The sequence below is a fragment of the Bactrocera tryoni genome, chromosome 4 (assembly GCF_016617805.1).
Source record: "Bactrocera tryoni isolate S06 chromosome 4, CSIRO_BtryS06_freeze2, whole genome shotgun sequence".
Lineage (NCBI taxonomy): Eukaryota > Metazoa > Arthropoda > Insecta > Diptera > Tephritidae > Bactrocera > Bactrocera tryoni.
The window spans coordinates 40,561,689-40,586,426 of NC_052502.1; the positions used below are offsets into that span (position 1 = coordinate 40,561,689).

At 37.9% G+C, this 24,738-nt stretch overlaps 1 protein-coding gene and 1 pseudogene across 3 annotated transcripts in view; both read left to right on the forward strand.

Moving 5' to 3' along the window:
* LOC120773851 overlaps positions 1–16,461 on the forward strand; it is a 328,959-nt pseudogene extending 312,498 nt beyond the window's left edge.
* A 7,154-nt stretch (positions 16,462–23,615) lies between these two features.
* LOC120775325 (dopamine D2-like receptor) overlaps positions 23,616–24,738 on the forward strand; it is a 25,106-nt gene continuing 23,983 nt past the window's right edge. For all 3 annotated transcript variants that reach the window (XM_040105465.1, XM_040105466.1, XM_040105468.1), the window contains exon 1: positions 23,616–23,621. The gene's annotated coding sequence lies outside the window, so the exon portion shown is untranslated. The remainder of the gene's footprint in view (positions 23,622–24,738) is intronic.

The following is a 24,738-nucleotide window of genomic DNA, read 5'->3' on the forward strand; positions in this document are numbered from 1 at the left end:
CGTTTTGTTCGCCATAACATATTTATGAATATATGTATACGTAGTAACATACTCCAGTTACTCAGCAACCGCAAATTGTAATAACCGTCGCAGTTACTTTTATCGAATCAATATACTAACCTACATAGGTCAAATTCATTATTATGAAATATGATTTAGTTTTCTTACGGCACCGCCGATAATTCCACCGGCCCACAAACCACACCAATAACATTTACATAACCATTGAGCCAGAAATTAGGCTCATCGTTGAACAAAATTTAGCTCGAAAACGTCGGATCGTCTTGGAACTTTTCAAGAGCTTATAGAGCGAAGCAATGTCGTTTGGGAAGGTCGATCGACTTCAGCTCTTGCACAAGCTGTATTTTGTACGCTTTCAGTTTAAGATCTTGAAGTAAAATGCGGCATACGTTAGTCCGAGTTGGTGCGAACGGCGCCGAATCGACTCTCCGCGGTCTTCGTGTACACTCTCAGCTACGACAACTATTTTTTTTTTCACTGCATGCTGTAGGTTGTCTATCGGGTCAAATATTATCCAATAATGAAGGCTGGGTCTCAAGATGGGGGATGGTTTTGCGAATAGGACAGCATTTTCCTTAGCATATTACCGTAAAGTCTCTTTTAGGGAAAGTATCACTGTCGACCAGTCATTCAAGCGTGCTACTGTAAGTATACTACTCTGCCAACACGCAATTGTAAACGCTTAAGTGTAGAAGAGTTAAGTTAACCATTATGATAGAAAATTTATGCTTTTTTGATCTACAACAACTCCGTAGTACACCCCGGATATATATTATGTATAGCCACCACACTCAGCAGACGATATTTCAGCGTTAATGATACGTAAAAAGCTTTCAAGTACAGCACGAAGCAATGAGTTTATGACTGCCATTTCGTCAGAGTAACATTAAAATATACAATAACAACAAGAGTGCTAACAGCATTAAAAGGTCCAGTAAGGTAAACTAAATGTTTGGGCAATCTAATGAACAGTCACAGTTAGCACCGCTTAACATTGGGGTCTAAAAACTATAAATTATATAAAACCCTAACTCCGATAGTGTTTCTATGCGGAAGGAACGCTCTACAATCATGCAAAATGTCAGTTCGTCAATGCGTTTGGTGGCCACTTTATCTCCTTATTGACATCTGTTTCACAAGTTTCAGCTTTTCCTAGTGGGAATCGGCGTAGGCAAGCTGTGCGAGCAATTGTTATGTGATAAAAGTTCTGCAAACATTCAGCTTTTCTCAGCTTTCCATAGCACTGACAGTCAGTTTGTCAGCGCACAATAATAATAGACGGACATTAACAATAAAAATGTGATTCGCAAACGGACTCTCACTGACAAAGCACTGCATTATTTGTTCAGGAGAAATGAATTTCGCTAAAGCTCTCGTAATTTTCTGAAATGAGTTAAGCATCCAATGCATAATGAGGAGCATAAAATTATATTTTACTGTTTTTACTATGCGACCCGTTGAGTTCGTTACCAAAGTCGAAGAAATCGCAAATGGTAAGGAATGAAATTAATGTAGCGGGCTAAGCATTCATTTATAGGCATTTGTCCTGCCTAGAGCCCTTAAGAAAGGCCTTAGTTTGAAAATTCATTCTGGAAGTAAGGAAAAAAAGACTCCAATTGTTCTCTTGAACTTGAAAAAAGCTGCCGAGTTTGTTAGTAACGCTGGAAACGACATAAAGAACATTAATATATAAGTTTGTACGTCGATGGCCAAGCGGCAATTAAAGAAATAATCTTACACAGCATTGTGTCAAAGAATACTCTTAGAAGTAGGAAGGCTGAAAGTGGCAGCCTGTGTTCCAAGAACAGTGCAGAAATTACGAAAATTGCTAAAAACAATATACAATGAAAAAGGGCTTGTAGGATCGTCAAAATCATGCCATCAGGAAACATGCTTTTTACACACACAGTCTCGAAAAGACAGCATTGCATAGTTACAGGTGGCATCACAGCGTCACAATTCAAAAGACTGGTTAAGCTATCAGAATTATGTAGATCAAGCCTCTGTTAAACTTTAAAAAAGCGTTGGCATCCTTCACGACGTAAACTTGAGCTAGTATCAAACTGAACCTTCAGCTGACATTACTAAGGACGTCTAGATCTACATATGTACAGCGTGAGTGTCAGCCAGTATAACCTAACCTTATCTAAAAAACTCATAAGAAATGCGAACAAAATACTTTTAAATAGTAAAAAAAGTTCCGGAACAAACTTAACATGAATACTTTTGATACTGAGCTTAAATACCAACTCACTACGTACATATTTCGTTCTTTTTTCTAACCCTCTATCTCTTTTTTAAGAGGTACCTTAGGCCGTTGCTCCGCATAAGCCGGTCCAATTGGCACCGTTTGCAGTTAGAGGCAGTGATAAGAAAATTAAACTAACATCATTTACACATACTTGTATACACACGTCTCGCAAAATGAACGCCATAATTTGTTGAACAGGCTCGAATGAGGCAATAAATCTTCCATTTAGTATTATTTGTACAGCTAAATACACGTCATTACATTTAAACACGCGCGGACACGCAAATAAACGCATGCAACAATAATGTAATTACGCTGTTATCAGGCAAATATAAGAGGTCATTTGGTTATACATAAATTAACGACAGTGTGTTTCACAAGAAAACCGACAATATTTCAAACCGCATCGCCGCACTGTGCTCCCCAATTTAGTGCGCCTCATAAATTGGACAGTTGCTTTTAAGTGGCGCTCTGTAAATTATGGTATATACTCTTTTACTGGGCAGTCCAATTGGGCAGAGAATATTATGTGTTTCAACGATATACGAGAAGTTTTGGAACGCCCAGAAGAAAGGTCGGAGACCCTATATAATTTGTATATACATAACTCACAAGCGTTACAAGCTAAGTCTGCTCGTCAGTCTGTCTGTATATATGCCAACTAGTTCCTCATTTTCGAGATATCGACCTAATATTTTCTCTCGGAACGCTTTTGCATATAGCTGCCATGCTAACTGAATGATCAGAATCATGTGCTTATATGGAAAACTTTTTAAATAAAGCTGTTATACCAACTGTACGATCAAAATCAAGTTCTTATACTTTTGGTGCGCCCGTCAATCAGCGACCTATGTCCTATGTCTTGACGAAAATAGACACTATTGTTGGGATTCCATCAAGTCAATAATGTATATGGATAAACCCGTAATGAGGACCAATTGGGTGCTAACTCTAGACTTGGTATTGTTTGGAGAAAACCGACGCTGGAAAGGCTAGTGCCAGATTTGGTCCACTCCTATGAAACGCACGGTTGAAGGTTTCGGACATATCTAGGTATACTTGTACTTAATGGACACAGTGTTAGTTATTCCACCATATATTATAAGTTTATGCCTAAGTAAATGCATAGGAGTTTTTGTAATTATGTGTTAATATGTTAAAGAGATATGTATATCTACATATGTAGATACATATGTATGTGCCTTAATATTACTCTGCTAAATTAATTGTTATTTAATATCCTTGTACTAGAAATCTAAGAAATTTAACTCGTATGAAAAATGATTATTAGATTATTATTCATTTACTCGCATCAAAATCTTGCATATTTACTTATACAATAACTTATTTTCTTATAGGTGAATAGAGGACGTTGGGATCTTCCGGGGTTCATATGTGATTTTTATATAGCTATGGATGTGATATGTTCAACATCATCGATCTTCAATCTAGTGGCGATATCGATAGATCGGTAAGTGAAGTTTACTATATACTATATAACTGCTGTGCGATATTTGAAGATTTTTAGAAGCAAGGATCACTCCAGTTTAACGTCCAATGAAAATTAACCGATTTATCAGACTAGTTTTTTATACCTAACAAACAAAGTATTGACACTCGAGGGTTTCCTTACGCAAAAATGGTTTAAGCTGAAATTTTAAAACTGCACTTTCGCTGTTAATTGATTATATATGGTTTAAGTATGGAGATGTTTCCACTAAGTCGTCGTTTATTGCATAAATACCAATTTTATCACTTAATACTGACAGAATTTCTCAAACTCTTTTAGCTCATCCATTTGATATAGTTCATCTAAAACTAGACTTTAAAGCCTTAGCCTTAAATTATTTTATTTGGAACCATATTGATTGACTATATGTGTTATTTAAATTGGTCCGAATATCTTGAGACATTAAAGTCGAATGCCTTTATTAAAGAAACTACTATAAGAAAGTTATGTCATAGTGCAACTTGCAAGGATCAAAGACGCTATAATACATTCAGGTGTTGGCAAAACTTCAACTTGAAAAATGTTGCGAAAGAATTAACCATTAATTATTTGAAGAAATCGTGAGTTAATTAAAATAAAATTTTGTATTTCATTAAGTTAAATTTTAGATTATAGACTCAATTAGTTTTTAGTTAGTTTTTCCGTCAGCGAAATTTATATTAAAAGCAATCTTAAATGAGATTTATCTGACATAGACTTAAGCGATTAATCCAATTTTTATATATTGAGTTGATGTGCAAAAGGTTAACCAGGAGATTGCAATTGATGATATTAGAGGTATGAGATCAATATAATAAAGTTTGTTAAAATAACGGTAAATACTATATGTAGCATGATACATTTTCTCATATTTTCGGCACTAAACTAAAGTATACCTAATATTAGACGTTCAGTTAATTTTGTAACGATATCTTACATATTGACCAATTTATACAGCATAAGGCCAACCGGAAGTTTGAAAATCTTTTATTAGCTATAATGAGAGATAGGTGTAGTATTGATCCGCTTTTATCTACCAGGTTGTTCAATGAGTTTTATCCTTCGATAAGAGAAGGCGTGGCTACTAGCCCATTCTGTTTTGTTGCTTCACTCTTCGTGTATGTGAAGTTTCATTTCAATCTGTAATTTCATTCTTTTTTTACAAGCCATTTATTGTCGCCCTGTCAAAGTATTTTTTTACAAGGGAAAAATTAAATATCGTGCAGTGATAAAATTCTAATTTTTGGAAGGTGTAGCACCAAACGAAATCCACGAACGAATGTTAAAAGTGTATAATGATTATTAGAATATTAGAAGGATGATCTGCTGAATTTAAACGTGGTCGTATGAGCCTTGAAGACGATCCACGTGAAGGACGTCCAAAACGCGCATCAACACCTGAAATCATAGCCAAAATACGGGATATGGTTTTGAAAGATCGTCGATTAACTGAGAGAGATTCAGTAGAAGCTTTACACATCTCATTAGGCAGTGTGAGACATACCTTTAGTGAAATTTTGGGTTTTAGAAGGCTGTGTGCACAATGGATGCCGCATTCGCTAACAATGGAACAAAAACACATTCGAATGCGACTTCCTCCTCAAAATTTGGAGCGTTTTAAAAAGGATAAAGTGGATTTTGTGCATCGATTGATGACACTATGGATGAGACTTGGTCTATCACCATGATCCTGCTTCGAAACATGTTCGTGTCCGGAAATCGGCCAAGAAGTTTATAGCATCAGTTTTTTGGGATGCAAGAGAAATTTTGTTTGTGGATTACTTGCAAACTGGTAAAACAATTAACTCTGAATATTATTGAAGTCTTTTGGACCAGTTGAAGGAAAAAGCTCGTAAAAAAATACCGAAGAAAAAAATACTTTTTCATCAGGATAGTGCACCATGGCGCAAGAACATTTTGACAATTTGAATAAAAGCTCGAATTGTTGGAGCATCCACCATATTCACCAGATTTGGCCCACAGCGACTTCCATTTGTTTCCAGAACTCAAAAAATGTATGCACGGCAAGCGTTTTTTATCAAATGAATAGGTCATAACGGCTGTTGAAGCTTATTTTGCAGACCTTTCGGATTCCCACTTCAGGGATGGGATCTACAGATTGGAGGATCGTTGGAGCAAGTGTATTAATGTTCAGGGAGATTATATTGAATAATAAAGTGTATTTTGACTCATGAAGTTGTGTTTTTCTTATCAAACGACAAAACTTATTTTTGGCATTTCCACATCTAATTAACAGAAGAAGGCATAAAGTCAACCGGATGTTTGAAAATCCTGATATTAATTACATAAGGGGACATGGCAAGTTTTCACTCGGGTTTATCCATTTTAGGCACGGAGGTGCACATTTAGGAAAAAAAATGTTCACTCGGTCAAGTAAATCCTGGATCCTATGGATTCATCCCATCGTTTTATTTTACACCGGCTCATGTAAAACCCTCTTTTACTATCTACGAACTCGTCCTCACTTTAATGCCACGGAACGAGAATATCTCAATTGTTATTCAAGTTACAGCTGACCCAGTCAGACGGACGGTCAGACAGTCACTCGGAATTCAACATTATCTGGGAGATAAGGTAGTAGTAACCCGACTTTATTTATTTTTGGCATTCACAGAACTATTGAAAAACTTTTCAAGTTCAAAGGCTGGTGATGTATCTTTGGTCGTTTATTTTTGAACCGCGGCGCAAACGTATTTAATCTGCATGAGAATACCTTTAGAAAGGTTCGAAACAACAATGAAATTTTCCTACATATTATCAAATCTAAAGATAATATCAAATTTGGAAAAAGGTTTAACGAAAATCGCAAAACTATATGCGCTTAAACTCATTTAAAAAAAAATTCTTGCTGCAAATCATGCTGTAACTTATTTTTATTTTAATCATCAAAGTTTAAAATCAGAAAAGACGCTTCTCGAATTTGTATTCTATATATCACAGATTGACCGATATTTTCGATAAAAAGTTCGCAATAGAAACTGAGGTACGCATGTTCGATTTGAACAATTTTTGGTCATAAAGTGATAGTCGTTTTTGTCCGGATACATTGATGGGTTCTTGATTTGTATAGTGGAAAGTAAGTGAAATAAGTGGAATTAAAAATTGATAGATAGTTAATAATTAGGTATTGCACTGCCATTTAGAATCTATTGTGCCCTTTCCCATATCACATATGGTCACCAAGGTCCAGCATCCTGAATAATTCCAGAAGCCTGCGGGGCGCTACTGAGGTGATGTGATCCCTGTCCTCGAAGACAGAACCTAGGGCTTTAAGCCTGATTCAGCAAATTGCTGGACAATTCCGAATTAGTTGTGCTGGGGTTTCCTGTTCCATGTCGCAGAACCGGCAGATAGCGCAAGAGACTATGCCCATTTGGACAAGTGCTTCCTGAGCCTGAAGTGCCCTGTTTAGAGCGCGACAAGGAGGCGGAATTCGTCACAAGAGAGGTTGATTATTTCCTTAAACCTTGAGAGGTTGTACCCTCCTAGAAGCAGCTTGGCATGGCGCATTCCTGCCGCCTGCTGATAGTGCTGTTCTCTTTCCACTCTCTCCTCCGTGAGGAGCAGCTCCTTAAGAGTGCAGGACCCCACTGCGATGCATTGTTCTGGTCCCGTCATCTTAGACGCTGCCGCAGAGCTCATTTCCGGCTACCCTTTATTGCCCCGGCACCCAGGTGTACCCGGTTGCACACTGATAGGCGGTTCAGCCTTGATATGCACTCCTCTACTAAAAGCGATTTAATGCCTTATGCTAAGATCGCTTTTAGTGCCACATGACTGTCGCTAAGAATGGCGTTACCCTGGTTGTGATCTTTGCGGTGGAGATTGAGTTCTTCGCACTGAGTTATGGTAAAAACTTCAGCTCTAAAAAAGCTTGAAAAACGTCCCATTTGTGTGATGTCAACACAACGATTCGCCGCGCCAGAGCCCCTTGACGCAATAAAACCGGTAACCGTTCCTTCCTAAGGCGACCCGGTGTTGGGAAGGTTCCGTTATAATACAGCCGGAATTTACCTCCTGGTTGCAAATCATCCAATGGACACGGGAGTCGCATATCGATCGAGTAAGTCCCCGAGTCATACTCGAGCAACAAAGCGTTTTTAGATCTAATAAGCATGATTATTCTGCTTTCTTTTCTAATGCACGACTAGTCAGATGACCAGATGACCAGAGGCAGGCAGATGAGCTTTTAAGTTGACGAGACATTCATATAGCTGCTCCACACACAAGTCAGCTCACGCTTCATTATTGATGAGAGAAAGTGGTTATAGTAACTCCACATACATGTTTGACCTGATTGTACAATAACTGACCTTCAACTAGAAATAAGTGGATTTGAGAAATTCAGATCCATAACATCTGATAGTTTCTTTTTATATAGATGAAAGCGCGTTTTTACTCTGATTTTTTCCTTTTCCTACACATATTTTGTAACGAGAAAACGCCTTCGTTCTTAAATAATAAAATCAGTTGGCTAAGTCCTAGACGTCGTCAGTGAGTAGTTACAACAAAGTTGCCGGCATCCCAGTCATCGAGAGTGTGGGCGATTCTTCTCGCCCCGTTTTATGATGTGGCGCTTTGAAGCTGCGCAGCATTCACTCTTTTTCACAACTCAGGGTACACAAATTTTCGTGGGCTGTCATTTCGCCTTCTTCACCATAAGGCAGGCATGCAAAATGGTGTTGTACGCTGCGCGGGCAAAGCCGCTTGCAGCGTTACGAAAGCCGAGACCGTAGACGCTTCCAGTCGGCGGCATCTGCTTAATACATGGGACTCGAGAGTTTTGCGTAAAGATGACAATACTGATGGTGACTCTAAAGGCGGGCTTACGCATTGCTGAAATCAAAGGAGCCCAGCGTATACACGTCAATTGAGCATCTCAATGTCCCCACCCGCCAGGCTTTTCAGTTCCTGGCACAACCTGCTACAGAGTTGTAGCAACAGAGCACTTTATTTCAAATATTCCGCTCAACCAGTACGCACACATTCGCATCAGCGAACGCTTGCAAGCTTAAATGCCTTCTAGCAAATTGGTAATCAATCAAAATTTAATTAAATCCAACTGAAAGGGAAACAAAGGTAACGAATATATTCATGTATTTCCAAATCACAAAAAGAAGAGGAAAAAAGCTGAAAAGAGTAAATTAAACACATTCTCCATAAGCTTCACACTCTACTCTGGACGTCAGCCCTGACCCTTAGGATATAGTTACGCATGTACAAGATTTGCATGCTAGAATTAAACAAAAATTCTCGCTACTTTTGTAATTTTTCACTCGGAAACCGCATGCACTTAGGCACATGATTTTAAGCTCCTTTTATTTGTATTTTCTAACGGTGAAATGCCCTTAAGAGCTAAATATTTGCATATTCTAATTTGTAAGTCAATACGAACTCAATTAATTGAGTGCTTGGTTCCCAATTTCGTGTGAGTTCTTTTGCATTAAATTGTTGTAGGAATGCCCAGAGGTATTAGAATTACAAAATTATAAAGCCGAAAAGCGCATGAATTGGTAAACAAAATGTCACTTTCCTGAGTAAATAAACGATGGCTAAAAACTTCAAAAGCTTAAAAACTTGTTGCTCCACAAAGTACCCGGAATTGTAAACGCAAAATATTCCGTGGCTGCATATTTTGCACTTCAAATGTAATCGCTACCAGATGTAAAGAATTTTCCAGTGCTCAAAGAAACACTTTTTATTAGCATGGCCTTCCAGTTCCTTCCAGAAGCGTGAATTTTGTTTTATCGCTCATCCATCGGCTAAAACGAGTTTCACAGAGCGGCAATTTCCAGTTTGTAAACTGAAAAATCATACGGAACCAAATGCCAAAGTAAATACAGTGGTTCTACGGCTAACGGGGAAACGGCCTCTAGGTAGCAAATCAAATACGAAATAGAACCATATGAATAAAGCTAACCCCATCGATGAGTGGTAGGGATGGAGGATGCGGTATAGAAGCAAGCAGATCTGTTGAATCTCCTGTCGACTGGTAGCGGAAGTCCAAACTCGCCTCATGTAGAAAAACTTGTCCACCTCATCAGTCGTGTGTAAAGACATAATGAACAATAAAAATCTAGGCCCAGGTAGACCCACAAATGGGCGGCTTCCCCTGCTCAGCGTGTGTTTACTTTTTATATACTGCGGTGGGTGTCCCTCAAACCGTCGACAGCGAACTTCTCTGCTGGCGGGATGGAAGAGGGTGATCTGAGCAGGCTTACCTAGTCCCTGTGGGTGCGGGTCAGACAGTTCCGGCGCCCGTCATATTTTCCGTGAAATTACCCAGCACACGATGCGCTGGCAAAAAAGAGCACTATATGGACAATAACACAAGAAATAAAACCAGTAAGATATAGCTGAATTTTGGATGCGAGGTAAAAAAATATAACAGAACCATGAGAGATCTCATCGGTGTGATAGTAGAGATTACATGCAAATGAGGAAGGGACGATGAAGTTTTCTCCTGATGACAACCACTGCAAATACACACATAAGACGCGGAGAAGTACAAAAGAAGCAAAGAACACCGCCCACGAGAAAAATAAAATAACCCATAAGAAAGGGCTGAACAAAATTGGAGTTTCTGAACGCGAATAAAGATCCGGTAACCCCGAAATCAGGTAAATACAAAGACCATTGCGGTCAAACGTAAGCCAAAAAAGACACCACGTAAGCCGCCATCCTCGACACGATGCTACCAATCGCTGTGGAAAAACTGGGGAACATGTCATCATAGCGTCATCATAAGAACTGGCATCACGAAAAATAATACGCCTGCAGAAACAATGTGGCAAAGATCAGAAAGATGGCCAAAACCTAAATTCTGTTGAGCCCAAACAGGCACAAATGAAGAGCACGAGGGTCTTCAGAACCGAAATAGGTTAATTTCTCGGAGAAAATGCGCAGATAAAAGTTCTAACTCACGAAGTCATAGTAGAAATATGTGATATCGACGAAATTACAACTAAAGAGGACATTGCCGTGGCCATAAGCTTACAAGTAAATGAGTTGAGCAATATTGATAAAAACTCGATTAAGAGCATCAGAGCAGCATCTTAGGGATGCTCGCGTTGGAGGCAAGGACACCACTTGACGTGAGTGGTACTCCAAAAACATTGGTGGACCAAGCCAAAATAGAAGAGCGCTATTGGCCAAAGTGAGCCAATCACTTCTAGTGCTGAGCGACACCGAAACTAGTGTGGAATATTGTGAGAGTTTGGTGCGCTATAGTTCTGAGAGAGCTGAGAAGGAAAGAGTGAGAAGAATGAATAAGGAGTAGACCAAAATGGCGTGACTGGCAAACCGAATGGCTAAGCTTGGCCTCACAATATAATGCTTTTCATAACATTTCCGTGGGGCAAATAACAAACAATGGCAATGAAGTTAAAAAAATTTGACTTTCTGTAGCTTATTTTCTTAGAGTTGGGCTGAATTTCTCAGCAGACTTAACACTATCAGTATACACTTCCGAGCATAGATCAATACTACCAATCTTGGGTATTCTTCACACCCAACGATCTTTCACTCTCCGCCGCGAACACACACACCACAAAGTAAATAGGGCTGCGTGTTTTTTTATGTTTTTATTACCTTTGTTTAATTTCCGCTTTCAAAATTGTTTCTCAACAATTTAAATTATTTTACCAGAGGCACCAATTTAACCTAACGCTCCCTAATGACCATCTTGTACAGCAATACCGTAACTTTGCGTCTACAGTTGTACCAATCGTATATAGCACAAGATAAAAATAATTCCGCAATGTGAAGCTTATGAAAATATTAAATAAAAAGTGTCCGCATTTAGTCAATCTTAAATAGAAGTCTTATCGTTATTATATCTCTTTATTTCAGGTATATTGCTGTGACGAGACCCATAGAATATGCGAAACACCGGAACAGTCCACGTGTTTGCCTGACTATCCTATTCGCCTGGGCAATTTCAGCGGCTATCGGTCTACCAATAGTTTTGGGCCTCAACAACACACCTGATCGCGTTCCGCAACTTTGTATATTCTACAACAGTTTGTTCATTCTTTGCTCTTCGTTAAGCAGTTTCTACATTCCCTGTACAATAATGGTTTTCCTATACTGGAATATTTTCAGGGTAAGTACCTACTTAGACTTCTCATTCTCATTTTAAAACAACAATATTTCTCTCCCTGCAATAACTTTTTTTCTATTTGTTTTTTTAACACCCATTCTGGATTAATTGACTTTAACATCGTCTCTGTTGTCATCTCTTTACGTGCAGCTTATCTTCAAACAATAGGCACTGAATATGCAGACCAAAACAACGCGCTGCGCGAAGACCGCACCTATCGGAACTGACGGATGGCGGCGTCATTGAGAATGTAGCACTAAACGCGCGGCAGCTGTCAGAAAACGGCGCTGGCAGTGGCAGGCACGCGGTGCGCATAATTCCTCCTGACGAACCGGCGACTTGCAACACAGCGTCGGGGTCAAACGGAGGAAGAGGGAGGAGCCGGGCGACGCTGCTTACATCGCCGAGACATCGCGACGATTGCCAGCGTCATCGTCAATAAACAAAATCCACACCAGAATTTATGCCCCAACCAACGTAGTGGGGAAGGAGACTCTGCATGTGGCGACCAAGCAACAACAACAGCACCGCTTCCAGCTCGAACGCTGAATTAATTACAAACTACGCATAAAGCGCAGTAATAAGTGGTGAACGCAGAGCAACAAAAAATCGCTTCAAAATGTAAAAATAAATTACAATGCGATGGAGAGACAAAAGCAGGATAATTTCAGTAGTAGTGATAAATGAAAAACTCCACTGCTTCCTAAGGAAATAATTAATGATTACTTAATAAATTCAAAAGAAATTACGAGTTTGCTACAATTTGCTTTTATACTGCCATTCTTATGTGAAAAGTAGTGTGAAACCCAACAAAAATATGTTTAAATTTGAAATTTGCGTTGATGTGTTAAATATTGTATGCTTTAAAAATAACGAAAATCGCGATTATGACAAATTTCGGACCCGTAAAACTAAAAGGCTCATATAAAGTAATATGATTCACAGCTCCTTTACTGATAACTTATTCATTATTAAACTTGTCTCAAATTTTATTAAGCGTAGTCTTGTTAAGTCCTTTCGTTACCAGATGCATATTACTTAATATTAAGAAAAATGAGGGAACAAAAGTTAATGTTTTCATATATTATCCGGCGTGTTGGCTTTAAAATATCCTAACAAAACACTAAGACCTCAAGACTAATAGCTTTTGGCAAATCTTCCTCCCTGTGCTCTACCATGGTTTTACGCTCCTCAAATCTATGGAATCAGCGTGTTGGCGTTAGGTAATGTGATAATGCCCGATTTGGTCAGGAAAAAAATACGTCATAACGCTGCCAACCCTCCAACTACACAGCCATCTGAATACATCTTATAAATATATTTTAGCATTTTCTCCCGTTTTTCATTTTGCACACCGCTATCCAGGAAATACCACAAACACGCATCGTCGCCAGCAACATAAATTAAAAATGTGGAAAAATATTAAAATGAAAAATCCACGAAATCACATCACCACGCCGCGCTTCACGGTCATCATTTGCGTTGTCATCCCGCAGTGTTGTTGCGCAGATCAGCAGTCCACCACAACTTGGTGGCCGATCCAAATGGTAATCATGATTCCGGTTATGCACCCTCAAACGTTGACGTGATGTCCTTGCAGGCGCAGCTGCCGATTCTGTCGCCGCCGGATAGCCTGGAGCCCAGTGGGATACGGGCAAACGGTCCAGTGTGAGCAGCAGTAGACGCAACACTGCCACTGGTGATCTTACCCATCAAACGGGAAGCCCTCCCTCAGGTAAGCTGCAACGCTTGGATCTCTCCACCACAGTACTTAGTATTATACATCCACCCATAACCCTGCCCGTAGTGGTTCCTCATGCGTTCAATCCGCAACTAATAGATTATTGTCAAAGTATAAATTAATTGCATAAATTTTGTATGGTTTGAATTGAGTTGCGTTGAGAGTTTCTTAAATTTATTAGCGATTAAGTTTACATTTGCATTTTCTCCCAACTTACCTGTAATATTTTTTCAATGCCGGCCCTGTATATATGTACATATGTATAAACTCTACGCCGATAACTGCGTGGCCACAGTGTTGCGATGAAGCCGCTGTCCTTCGTCCGCTGCGGGGTCCAAGAACCAATTACACTGGCACGCAACGATTCCACACTTTCAGCAGCGTCGAAGAGCTCTTCGCGTAAGGACAAGAAAAACTCGCAGGCCTCGAGGTAAGTCGTAGTCACTTAGTTCAGTGTAGTGACGATAAAACATACGCTGGTAAAATACGCCAGCCAGCGGTTATACCCAACACAGCATGGCTGCAGCTTTTGCTTGCCGTTGAGTATTTGGCATAGCCGCTGGCTACCAAGCACTGCACAATTAAAAGTTTAGCAAGCACACAAGCTGTTTTAACACCTTTTTGCATAAATCTCCAATTTACCGCTGTTCTCTTCCATACACAAGGCGGGTATCTCGGATCTCGCTGTTCCTCATAGCACTTTTCCATTTTGCTCTGTATAATATTTAATTCGCAACACTTTTTCTCTTTCCTTCATTTCAATGCCGCTTGCGGTCCATGTCGCCTACGGCTACTCCCACCGTCAACTGACATTTTCGACTGTTTCTGTCCGCGACTCGGTGGTCGCTGCTCACTTTTCATTTGTTCGGCTGCGGAAATTGGCTGGCGGCAGGTTCACAATATACAAAGTACCACAAAGCTTCGCTGAAAAAGCGCGAAAAGTCGTCGGCGAAGAAAGAGCAGAAAGCCACCTCAAAACTCCGCCATCGTCTCCAGGTAAGTACCGATAAGTTGAGCACGTCTACAAATAAGACAAAACTAGCCAGCCAAATTTTAACCGAATACTGTCCAAAAGTTGATCCAGCTAAAGCTTAGTTATGCGGCTGTATTGTTGTACTCTGCGTAATTAATTGAAGGTTGCTACGGAAGGGATCACAAGGAATGTTTAAAATGAAACAGTTACATTCCAAATAGTTACAATGAAATAACTGTTATTGTCCGTTTCACAAGTTGGTCAGGGATTGCTTCAACGTTGGCTCTTTTATTCAAAAATATTTTAATTCATTTTAGAATCGCTTGCAGTTGTTATGCGGTTTGGCAACTCACGTGACCTAAGTGATGGATTTAAGGCAATAGCCGTGTTATTTTGTTTATACTTCTAGTTACCGAGATTAAATTCTGACACTACCTTCATTGAATCAGGTTCAGACAAATACATTCACTCTTTAAACCGTTATATGTATGTTAACAATAAATTTTAAAGATTAGTCAGAAACATGAACTCTCCATTTTACTACTTCGAAAGATAATGTTTTCTTTATTCACAATTGCCTGCCTAACATTTTTTATCAATCAGTCTTCGAAAACTATAAAAAAAATTGCATAACCCGTGAGATAACAATTTCAGCCATGTTCTTGTTCGCTTAGTGTATTGCATGAAAAAGATCGAAAACGAGGTTTAATAAAGATTAAAAATTTTTAGACAGCTACGCTTTCTTACAACTTCGACCCCTTTGCAGTAAATTTCAGGCTAAGTTGAAACTGAAATTACCACTAATCCTTTTATTAAGGGGGTATTCTGGTCGTATACGAATTTCAGGTAATTTTAAAGTGTCGTCAAAGAAAATGCAATTAATATTTTTTACCATCCATTTTTTTATTAGTTATTTGTTAATTTTAGAAGACTACAGTAAAAAAATTAAAAACAAAAAAGTAAAAAAATTTCAAAAAATTATGAGCTGACGAAGTGGGTGGTCTCTAAAAATTTCCACGTGACCATACCCATGATTTCAGCCCTCCTAGTTATCTGAAACCAAAACAAAAAGAGTATTAATCTAGAATAATGTCGCAATGGCCGGAAATACCTAAAAGTGGGAAAATTTCTTTCACAAATTTGGGGATGGGGTTGTTCCAACCATAGGCAAGCTCTATAAAGAAGACTCCCCTGTAAAAACTGGCAACCGGTCCGGTAGAACCTGAGAAATCGTGGGTATACGTTCCGAAAAGTCAGTTTTAGAGAAAAACACGTTTAAAAGTTTCAAAGTAAAAGTTTTTGTTCGATTGGTTCCGGCTCGAAACCGGTCTTTGGATGCCGGGTCAGAAAAATGCCTATATCTCCGAAAATAGTTTGAATTTTGAACACTTGTAACGCACGTATTCTTGAATAGTTCAAGTTTTGAAAATATAAAAAAAAATTCGACTTTTTAAATTTTCTAGACCAGAATACCCCCTTAAGGCATAAACCATCACTATGCGCTATTTAGGAAACATCTTAACCTCAGTTCTCATAACCTTCAACGGTCTTAAATATACAAGATTGATTAGTCAATATTTTGTGACAAAATTTATGAGAATAGTTTAATTTTCAACACAAAATTATAAAAGTACTTCCTTAATCCGTTTCTCACAGGTGTCTTCCCTGGTTTGCTGGGTTGCCATTCTTCACGTGCAATGTCTCGGATGCTGTCTGTGCTATGTTGAGTATAAGCTGGCGACCAGGCGTCACCCTCTTCATATTCACCACCTGGCTGGGCTACATCAACAGCTTCGTCAATCCCATCATCTACACGATCTTCAATCCAGAGTTCCGCAAAGCATTCAAAAGATCATGCACTTAGGGTGATTAACATCATCGCTGATCGGACTAGTTCGCGCGAAAGTAAACGCGTACGTGCAAAGTAAATAAGCACATATACATTTTATAATGATAACGGTGGAAGAGGGCAAAATATTTCTTCAATTTAATAGCAATAACAAAACTATAACAATACTAATACACGCATTGCTCCGTCGCAGCGACAAGAGTCATAAGCATTACTTCGCGATTTTATAGACGACAACCCGCACATGCAAAAACTCAACAACAACCGACTTATAAATATAGACACATACATATACTAATCATAATAACTTTAGAGTAGCTCTAGGTAAAAGTTAAGATATCCAAATGAAATTGAAGACTTTTGGTCGATCTTAATTGCCGCCTACATTTGCTATATTTGCATTTGGAATAAATATGGAGATGAAAAATATTCATATGTATAGCAGAGAACTTAGTAAATGTAGTGCCTCTAGCTGTACAGAGAGTAATGGTGGATCAGGTAATTTCACAACTAGGCTTAACGGAATCAGTTTGTAAATATATATACCCAAATGCTAACAAATTGGCATTATACTCCATTTTGTCCTGTGTACAATATGGCGGACGAATACGTAGAGTATAATAGAAAGAGAGAGAGAGCAAAGGTGCGCTTTTGAGCTTAAAGAAACGTAAAAGCTTTCAAGCTCTTTAATCAAGTCTCACCGAAAACGTTTTTTCTTTCTCCTCTTTCTGCTAAATTTGTGAAGAGAGTTGTTTATGTATTCCCATCTTAAGTAATAATCAATTAGGCTGTTGTAACTCTACTTTGTTTACAATTTGCTAAATTCATTTGCTGAATTGACTCAATTAAGACGCTTTTAAGCCAATATAAACACATGCGCTGTTTTCGGTACGGTGGTTACTCATTGATGAGTATCTCGCAGTAACCATTTTTCTTGTCAAAGAAATTTACATGTAAATGAATATCCGGATACCTCAATAAAGTAGTATATCCGCTCAATCCTAGCAAGTTTTCTTTTACATATTTCAGACGAGTTTTTCCATCTAAATAAAAGAAAATATGAATTTTTTTGTATTGATTTTTAAAACTTAAGACTTGAAATAGAATACAGTTATTTATAGAAAACTTTCGGATCGAACACTTTATCCAACAAAGAAAGAAGCGCGACACCAATTTGAAAATCGATATAGTTTCTTCGATACAACGCCTGACGTATCAAATAGTAGAAACATATTCAGGTTTTGTTCCTTATTTAGCATTCTGGGAGCTCTTTAGCCAACAACCATCCACCATATTGTACACACATATGTATATACATACATACATTACGAAGCATATGAGGGAAATTAAAGTGCTTCCCCAGCATAAAGGGCTATAATGTTAAGAAGATAACTTTATTTTCCAAAAAGAGTAATACACCAATGCATATGCATAGCATAGAACTCTTAAGCAATTAGGTAAATCAAATTTCCATGCTATGTAAAAGTAAAAAATTATGAATATCATCGAGCCAGATTTCTAGCCTCATTTCTCCACTTTTATTCAAGTCGAACATATCACCAAACCAACTTACAATGAATTTCGTATAAACTCGAACACAAACCAACGATAGTTTCACATATCTAGAGAACGGGCGAATCCTTGAACAATAAAAAACAATTATCAAAACGAAATTTTGTAAAATCGGTTTACCAAATGGCTTGTAAACTTTATACATACATAAATCAATACTCGTAGGCTATAATTCTTACTTGAAGCATGAAAGCGCTGGTTGTCATAGCAGCACTAGTTAAGTCTAATAAATTTACTAAAATGAAACTGATTTCTTAGATACATACATACATACGTACAAGTATGCGATGCTGCAAAAAGAAGCCCCAGCAAAGCGCCCCGTATCTCAAATTAGAGAAAATATTGCCACATCCCTCTGAAAGATATTGCCAGATTTTCAAAAAATCACCGAAAATCGGTTTCTCTTCGAGCTTCTTAAACCATGGCAATGCAAAATGAGCCTCCCACTGCGAGACTTTTATGGCGATTTCTTTGAGCGGTTCCGAAAAATATAGCGTACGTAAATAAATAAAAGATAAACTAGTAAAACTCGAAATGAAAGCAATTAGAAGAACTTAGATTTACTTAATAAGACCTACTAAGTGCAAAATACATTATATCATACCAGATGGCATGAAATTAGTTGAGTTAATTATGGAACAATTAATCTAAAATGAATAATCAAAACTCATAAGAATATCAGAGGTACTCAAGTAAATCAAATAAATAATCATAATTAACAAATTAACAGTTATAGCAAATGTAAATGTATATATGCATAATTAAGTTGCACGACTAAGAGAGACAATGTATGCCGTGTTAAGCCATGTGTGCAAATAAAGTTAGCTGTTTAAGTATACTTTATATCCGGGTGATTTTTTAAGAGCTTGATAACTTTTTTTTAAACAAAAACGCATAAAATTTGCAAAATCTCATCGGTTCTTTATTTGAAACGTTAGATTGGTTCATGACATTTACTTTTTGAAGATAATTTCATTTAAATGTTGACCGCGGCTGCGTCTTAGGTGGTCCATTCGGAAAGTCCAATTTTGGGCAACTTTTTCGAGCATTTCGGCCGGAATAGCCCGAATTTCTTCGGAAATGTTGTCTTCCAAAGCTGGAATAGTTGCTGGCTTATTTCTGTAGACTTTAGACTTGACGTAGCCCCACACAAAATAGTCTAAAGGCGTTAAATCGCATGATCTTGGTGGCCAACTGCCCATGCATCCCGAAAAATGCACTGTTTGGTGTGGTTTGTACGCTGGTGGAATCATTGGACCGTATTTTTTCAAAGATGCTGTTGGACGCAACGTTACGGTGAATGGCGATCGCTATCGTTCGATGCTAACAAACTTTTTGTTGCCAAAAATGGAAGAACTGAACTCGGTTGACATGCTTGGCGTGGTTTCAACAAGATGGCGCTACATGCCACACAGCTCGGGATTCTATGGCCATTTTGAGGGAAAACTTCGGAGAACAATTCATCTCAAGAAATGGACCCGTAAGTTGGCTACCAAGATCATGCGATTTAACGCCTTTAGACTATTTTTTGTGGGGCTACGTCAAGTCTAAAGTCTACAGAAATAAGCCAGCAACTATTCCAGCTTTGGAAGACAACATTTCCGAAGAAATTCGGGCTATTCCGGCCGAAATGCTCGCTCGGAAAAGTTGCCCAAAATTGGACTTTCCGAATGGACTACCTAAGACGCAGCCGCGGTCAACATTTAAATGAAATTATCTTCAAAAAGTAAATGTCATGAACCAATCTAACGTTTCAAATAAAGAACCGATGAGATTTTGCAAATTTTATGCGTTTTTTTTTTAAAAAAAGTTATCAAGCTCTTAAAAAATCACCCGATATGTATGTAACTAAGATTCCAATGCCACAGCTGAAAACATAGAATTTGTTCAGTTTTAATGACCGTCCTCTCCAATTGTTTCTATGCGACAAATAATTAATTATGCTCACAAAACAAACAAATACATATGCATACATGTATATAAATATACATATACTCTTCTACAATTAAAACTAAAACTGAAATAGAAAATGTTTAACTCCAGGGAGCCAGGAATCTCGCTGGAGAAATTGCAAAACAAAATAAACAATAACTGCAAAGAAAGTAGCGAGTGAGGAATAGCTGGTAAATGCTCAACACTTTGTACTTTCCTATAATTTTGTTACGCGATTGCATAAATCAATTTACGGTATTTGTGTTTAGGACTCTAAACTACCTCCATATGGCTAGGGCGTACAGAGTTGTTAGCGTGTATGCAAATGTAAGCATTTAAGTGACAAATAGTTGCTGATTGACTCCTAAATAGACGTAAGGCCCCCACTCAGTCACGTACCTAAGCGTGGGGACATGGCGACAAACCTGAACCTCACCCATAACATAATATTATTACAAACACTGTGTATGTGCATGTAAATACAGCTGGTACAAGTGCACATATACCTATTCATATATACATATATACATATAAGTAAGTATATAGATACATATGTACATAGATACATGAAGTATGCATTGCGGTGGGTAGCATAAATTCTTCCAAAAGAGACGCTTATTAAATTTAAATATGTTAATTGATTGTAATTAATTACTAAATTATGTATGTTCAACGCAAATATAACTCATTTAACGTGTGTGTATGTAGTTGAGTTGTGTTGGTGAGCAACTTTTTCGAATAATTAAGTGTGGTTTTACTAGAATTACACACACGCACACACACAAATACATAATATACATATGTAAAATGAAAAATTGTTTTCGCCACACACGCACACACACACACACACACACTTATAAAAAACCAAGACTTCATAACACACACACAGCCATGCGCGTTTTTTTCCTTATTCACTTAGCAAATATAACGGTATGGCACGCCATTTTTATCTGGCTTACACACATACACATACACACACACATATATGTATATTCATTATAGTAGAATCGTTGAAAATCAAGTATGTATTAAGCAAAATGAGCGCAGGGTATTAGTAATATTATTGTTTATAAAGAAATTTGAATTTGTTAAAAAACAAAAACAAAAACAAAAACACAAACAACACGTTGCAATGCTATGTTAAGGATTTTGAAATATATATATATTGAGTAACGGTGGTATGAAATATTGTAATCCCATTAATAAATTAAAATTCATTATCAAAAGATGAGTCACATAAGTATCAATAAAAGCCAAATAAAATACTATTTAAATTTCGTCTTTAAATTAACGAATACTTAGAGCCATCGCATACATATGTATGTAACATAAGTAAGTATACTTACAGCATGCAGTGGAAAGTTGATTCAGACTGAAAAGGTGAGTTCCGGAGCGATAAAGCTAAGCTCGAACAAGAAAAAACGTTAACTTCGGCTGCACCGAAGCTAATATATGCTCCACAGGTGTATTTCTTTTAGTAACTCTGTGTCCACTTTGTATGGAAGCTACATGCTATAGTAATCCGATCTGAAAAATTTTTTCGGAGATTACATTGTTGCCTTAAAAAATAATCTATACCAAATTTCGTGAAGATATATCGTCAAATGTGAAAGTTTTCCATACAAGAACTTGATTCGATCGTTCAGTTTGTATGGCAGCTTTTTGTTATAGTGGTCGGATATCAGCCATTTCCGACATATGTGCAGCTTGAAGAGAAAATGACGTTTGCAAAATTTAAAAACGATTATTTATATATATATATTTCCTTTATAGGTCTCCGACGCTTCTTTCTGGGTGTTACAAACATCAAAAGACAAACTTAATATAATCCTGTTCGGGGTATAATTAACAGAAATTTATGTTCCCAGCTCCAAAGGTTCCATGTAACATAGCAATTATTTCTATAGCTTTGTGCTGACTGGATGAATAAGAATAATACAGAGTAACAAGCGGAATTTAAAGATAAACTCGCTGGATTAAAGACATGTCACCGAAGCTGTAATATATTTCGCGAAAAAGATAATTATATGTACATAGCTATAGTAGTAGAGTAGTCCAATCGTAGATTGTGGTTGCCTGACAATAAAAAATATAAAGTAGTAACAAATTTCAAATATATGTATGTGTATAATAAGGAACTTAAATCAAAAAATAGTCCTCGTAATAAATATTTATATGAGTATATTTGATTTTTTCTTTTTTAATATTATTACAAGGTGTGTTCCAAAGTAAACAGGACTTAAAAAAAAACATAATAAAAACTAAAATCAATTTATTTTATTCAAAATAGTCTCCTTCTGCTTCAATACAGCTTTTTGCACGGCATTCAAAAGCATGTCGAACGAGTGTTTTAACTCGTTGGCCGGTATGGCCGCCAGTATGCCGGTGCAAGCCATTTGAATGGCCTCTACGCCTGCATAACGCTTTCCTTTCATGGACAAATGTATTTTTCCGAAAAGGAAGAAGTCGCACGGTGTCATATCAGATCGGAGAGTGGTTAATGGTTAAAATGTGATTTTTGGTCAAATAATCGTCTTTCGAACGTTGGATTCTGAGCAATTTTTGGTCGTCAGCCAGTTTGTGCTGAACAAACCGTGCACACACCTTTCGTAAACCCAAAATGCGATAAATCGATGTTTTGGAGATGTTTAATTCCATTTTCATGAATTTCAATTACGATTTCGGCTGATTTTTGATGAATTCACACACAGTTTCGATGGAATTTCCGGTGATCAGGGATTTTGATTGGCCCACATGTTGACCGTTATTTATGCCCTCACGACCACTTTGAAAACGTTGAAACCACTCGTGCACTCTGCTACGGGATGGGCAATCACCGCCATATACTCGTTTCATCAATTGAAACGTTTCGGTAAAAGTTTTACCAATTTTAAAATAAAATCTAATGTTGGCTCTTTGTTCGAAGCTCATTTTCGCACCGATAACACCAACATACTGACACTTAAAACGCAATAACTTCACTTCCAATCTATGAAATGTCATGAAATTCTCACTGGGCAATCGATAGAAATAGCAGACTAAACACCAGTCGAAATATAGATGGCGCCATACTAGGGGGCGGTAGAATAAAAAGCTGTTTACTTTGGAACTTGTAATGATTTGTGTGTGTAGGAGATTACAAGTTATTATTACCATTATTCGGTATTATGTGGAATTAAATCGGGGATGGCATGGAATCCACCGAAGGACTTAAGGTGGACGGCTCATTTCTTTTTGGTCTTCCATTCTTTTGGTATACTGCCCTTTTAAGGTTCTTTGATGTCTCAACTTGTCTACCGTTCTTTAACACTTTGCAGCAAAAGGCGGGAAAAAATCCAATACAGGTATTTTTCGCCCAGTAAAGGATTTGGGGACCTGAGCTGCGTGTCTTGGATGCATTGTCCTGCTGAAAAGTCCAGTCGCCAGGACTCTATTAACCCACTTCAGGAGACCCACATACATTTGCGCATTCATTCGGGTAGAGATGTAGCACACAGGTGACTGAAGAACACAGCCTATGCTATCACACTGCCACCGCCAAACAAACCCTCGCTTAAAACAGGATCGCCGATCTTGGCGCATATCTCTAAAATATCTTTGTAACCACCAGGGTCATTCTTCGCACCAAAAACGGTACTTATTTGCAAAATGCATGCGAGTGGGGTTTATGTGTCGCTGCGAAAGCTTGGCTTTAGACACCATGGAGGTATGTTTCAATAACGTAAGTAAGTAATGAAGCCGGCCATAATTTTACATTACGTTCCCCATTACGTTATATGATTAATGACTTTTTCGTGTCTAAAGTGGAGGATGGTCCAGGGGGTCCTTCGTTCTAACAAGACGGCGCTACATACCTTACAGCCAACGAAATAATCACTTTGTTGCATAAAACTTTTGGTGAGGCCATTATCTCGCGTTGTGATACTTAAGACCGGCAGACTATTCCTTTAGTGGTTTGGTGTTGAGTATTTACGGCCCAAATTGCTGCAAAATTGGCCCTTTTCGCCAGACTCTTATCTTTATAAAAAATTCAAATTCTGGCCATACATTAAATTATATGTATGTATTTTATTTCTTCCTGAAACCCAAAAAGAAACACCATTTGACGACTACTTTAATCGAATGGTTTTCGTTTCTTTAGTTTATCCTAGTTATTGTTTTTGGTTACTATTCCGATTTCGACAATGCCAAAGAAAGATTTAAGGAATTTGAGATAATCAGGATCCACAAAAAAGAGAAAACACACCCTACTAGTACGCTATATTACCAACTCTGTAAAGCTAGGATAATGTTGTAAACCCGCCGCCCGAATCAGCTGGATAATGATCTATCTTATGAGAGCGCAATATAAATGATTAGTCAATTCCGCTTCTACCGCCCGCTTTACCGTACGGTACCGTAGTAGAGTTGAAATCCGGATGTCTGTCTGTCCGTCCGTCCGTCTGTCAGTCCGTCCGTCCGTGCAAGCTGTAATTTGAGTAAAAATTGAGATATCATGATGAAACTTGGTACACGTATTCCTTGGCTCCATAAGAAGGTTAAGTTCGATGACATGTACGAAATATGGGTGAAATCGGTTCACAGCCACGCCTTCTTCCAATATAACGTTATTTTGAAATCCATCTGATGCCTGCTCTGTATAATACGAGTATATACATTAGGAACCAATGATGATAGCGGAATAAAACTTTACAAAAATACGGTATTTGAAAAATATGTAAATGACGTATAATGAAATCTCGATTATACCTTTATCATGCGAGAGTATAAAATGTTCGGTGACAGCCG